The sequence below is a fragment of the Piliocolobus tephrosceles genome, chromosome X (assembly GCF_002776525.5).
Source record: "Piliocolobus tephrosceles isolate RC106 chromosome X, ASM277652v3, whole genome shotgun sequence".
NCBI lineage: Eukaryota > Metazoa > Chordata > Mammalia > Primates > Cercopithecidae > Piliocolobus > Piliocolobus tephrosceles.
The window spans coordinates 25,995,116-25,999,359 of NC_045455.1; the positions used below are offsets into that span (position 1 = coordinate 25,995,116).

The following is a 4,244-nucleotide window of genomic DNA, read 5'->3' on the forward strand; positions in this document are numbered from 1 at the left end:
TCTTGATTCTGACTCTATAAAAAGAGAAATGTTTGCTATTAGAAATATTTCTATTAGAGGATACAGAAATCACACATCTCAGTATAATACATTTAATAACAAAAGATATTAATGTGATGAAATTGCTGACATTCACCTCAATTATAAAATGTAGACAAGTTTTAGCAGTACTTTAAAAGAAATAATTGGTCAGACCAGGACATGATGTAATAACAATGAAATATGTACACCCCTATACTTATTTATCCTTCCTAGAATATGGGGAAGGAGTTGAGGGGAAGTCTTCAACTGATAGACTTTTGAAAAATTCAAAGAACCTCATCAGCCAAAATATAAGAAAATAATGCAGTTACTTTATTAATGCTAACTATTATTGTTAAAAATAAAAGCATAAAAATAAATTTGTTGAAAATACTGTCTCTTGGAATGCCGACTTTTTAAATGTATTTCATTATAATAAGAATCTATTAATTACATTAATTACTTTGTGAACTAGAAAGTTGTTTCCCACCTTGTTTTTGATTGGAAAAATAATCTGGAAACACATTACTGTTTACATATCACTTGCTATAATATGTCCCATATTCTTGAACATGATACTTCTCTGACTACTACCAAGTAAATATTGTCTCCCCTTTTAGAAGAAAATTTTTTTAAAGGACTCAGAAACAATTTCCCCATTCATGCACTGCACATTCTCTTCAATCTCCTCCATTCATCCTTGTCACTACACCTCTGAAATTTATTATAGGGTCACCAATGTGCACCATATTGGCTATTCAAGTCTATTACCCATATTCAACATTCCCACCAGTATTCACACAGTTAACACTCTTATTCTAGAAATATTGGCATTGGTTTCCATGTTACCACACTCTCTTAGTATCCCTCAAGGATTATCAGCTGATGACTCTTTGTACCTTTGCTCTTCTGTCTACTCCAGACCACAAAGTGATGGAGAACAACTGTTTTCAGTTCTTGTCATTTTTCTCTTCTCAAACAACACTTTCCCAATAGGTGAATTTATTTATTTTTTTCTCCTCAGACACACTTTATCATCACTTAATGTCAGTAGCATAACTTGACAAAGTTTTCATCACTGAGATTAATTTATTAATTCCAATATTTGGCCTTGAATTTTGAATATTAAATTCTGGTGTTTCTCCACTCACAAATTGCTTTTGTGTGTTTCATACAACATAGTTAATACTACTTCAATTTACCCAGTCTCTCAGACCAGAACACTAGGCTTTCTCCTTGATCCTTCCAGTCATTACAACCTTATGTAATCTTGCTATTTATTCTTTCAGAAAGTATCTAAACTGGACTATTTCTTAAAACAGTACTGCCTGGATCCTACTGAAGTATCTAACATCTTTTACATAAACTTTCCAGTAACCTGCTAACAGTTCTAAAACATTCTCTTTTTCCCAAAACTATTGATGACCTGCAAGACAGCTGCAGTAATCTTCACATTCTAATTCAGATCACAGATATTATCCAACATAAAACCCAATAATTATTTCCATTACTCAAAATAAGGTATAAACTCTTTATCTCCTCCCACCTTATATTTTTCTGTCTTTACTCTCTTCTTCTGAAACTTACCCTTATTCATTTTGTTCCAACCATGTAAGCCTTCTCACATTTTCTCTAATGGGTTATTCCTATTTCCATTATTTTTTCTTTTCCTCTTTCTGAAAAACACTTGACTCATAACTTCTGATAGCCTGCTCCTTTTTATCATTCAAGTATCAGCTCAATAGCCCCTTTTAGAGATGCCATCTTGTCCACCCTATCTAATTTCCTGCCCAATCATATCTGTCTCCTCAATCCATTTTATTTTCTTCAAAGTGTAATCACCATCAAAAATTACCTTTTCTTGATTCAGGTTATTTTTTCATCCAAAGATGCCTTAAGTTTTCTGCCATTTCTATCATCTCCCTTTATTCTTCCTCTTTCAACTATTTTCTAAATCTGATCAAAATGCTGCTAGAAGTTTATACCTGAGTTTCTCTGTATAAAAGAAAAAAAGATGAAAAAAAACAGCTGAACATTTTCTCAGTAATTTGGCATATAAAGAGCTTTTTTTTTCTTTTTTCCCCTCAAGGACTTATTTGTTATTAGTATTCTGAATTTTAAAAAGAACATGTATATACGTGTGTATGTGAGAGAGAAAGAGAGAGAGAGTGTGATAACTGTATCATTTGTATGTCTTCATTTAAGTGTGAAATATTATTAAACATCTTTGAAGGGGGTATGTGTAGAAAGTAATCTCAATGCAACACCTTACTTTTAAAGCTTTATAGATGGAATACATATTTTTATCATTGATGTTTGATTTATGAAATATTGCTATGTCCTCAGTACAAATATAAATCAATTTGTAGATACAAATTTATTTAAAATTTACTTTCCCTTATTTTTGTGAGTTACATAGCTATTAGGAAATCAAAGACATTTATTTTCACAATGATTCCAGAGGGAGTTAAATGTTCTTAATTTATGTAGATAAGCCTTCAATATATCCTTAAGAATATATAAAAGCAATGAGAATTAAACCATTCTCATCAATAGAGCATCAAGAGTTTATTTTTATTATCAGCAAATATCATACTTCAATTTCAAGTACTGTAAAATTAATAAGATTATTATTTATTGTTTATGTATATTTTCTCATCACCTAAACCATAATAGATACTTTTAAAAAATCAATGAATGAAGAGAATTTCTCATCTTACAATTAACTAAAACTACCAGTCTCCACATATGACCTTGGTACTACTAAATGTGAACCACTTATTTTGATTAAAATGTTAGAAATAACAAAACAAATTTGTTGAACATTTATATAATAGGAGCTCTTATAATGCCTTTTTATTAGTTATGAGACAGTGTCTTGCTCTGTAACCCAGGCTGAAGTGCAGTGGTACAACTGTGGCTCCCTGCAGCCTTGACATCTTGGGCGCAAGTGATCCTCCCACCTCAGCATCACAAGTAACTGGGATATTACATTAATTAACTTACATCAATAATCCTTCTGCATCTGTCAAAATATTTGTTGTATTATTTAGTGAAAGAATACTTAGCAATACCAAAGGAAGGAACTACTAATTGATGTAATGATAGATAAAAGTCAAAAAATAAGTTAAAAGAAGCCAGATACTAAATAACATAAACTACATGAGTTCATGTATACTTTATATAAGGGGCAACTTTTTGGCAAAATTGCTCTGAGGGATTAAAAATCAGAAAGTTGCAGTGGGTGGAAAGAAGGATCAACTTCAAAGGGGCACAGTCAAACTTTCTGAGGTGATGGAAATATTCTATCTATGTCTTGTTTTGGGTGATATTGCATAGATACAGACAGTAGTAAAAACTCATCGAATTAAATACAATCTATGCATTGATGTAACAGTCCCAGTTTTCTGCTTGGGAGACCTAGACAGACCAGGAGACTCTTCACATTTCTTCCTGCCTACAGTTTCCTTTAATAGACTGCAATACTCATGTAAAAAAATCTGAGAAAAATATGCATTATAGAAGATAGGGTTGAAGAGTATGTATTGCTTTAAAAATTTAAAAATAATGTGGCATGACCTTGAACAGGAATTTTGTCTCCTCGGGATATATGTTAGGGAAACCATGTGTGTATAGAACAGATCTGTACACGAATATTCAGAGTGATAATATTGATAGAAGCAGAAACTAAGAAGAAATATGTTGCATGTCTATCAACAGGAAGATGGATGAATAAAATGTGAAATATTTAGACAATATAATTTTTATTGCTTAAAAAACAAATGAATTATAGCAAAACACTAAAACTTGGACACTTGTACTACATTTAATGTTGCGTGAAAAAGCAATTAACGTAAATACTAAAATGTTTATATAAAGTTTAAAAAATAACCTACACTAAACATTGTATTGCATGGGATGCATATATGTGAGTGATAAATGTATAAAATTAAAAGAAAGGTAATGACAAATACAAAATTTAATAACATATTGTGACCGCCTTTTGGATTAGATAGAAGAATTTAATGGACGGCAATACAAAAGTAAATGCCAGGATTTTGATATTTCTTAGGCTGAGTGGTGGCTTAGCAGCTGTTCATTTTATTACCATATTTTACGGTATACATATATATTATATTCTTTTATATACGTATTATATAATGCAATTTTTAAAATGTGTAGTTAATTTATAACGTGTAAGATTTTTGAGCCACAACACAAGA

General features: G+C 31.0%; 1 non-coding gene across 1 annotated transcript; it reads right to left on the minus strand.

The window, feature by feature from the left end:
* Positions 1-1,036: 1,036 nt before the first annotated feature.
* LOC111551811 lies at positions 1,037-1,105 on the minus strand. The gene has a single exon (XR_002734475.1). It is a non-coding gene; the product is annotated as a small nucleolar RNA SNORD38 (small nucleolar RNA).
* Between the last annotated feature and the right edge of the window lie 3,139 nt (positions 1,106-4,244).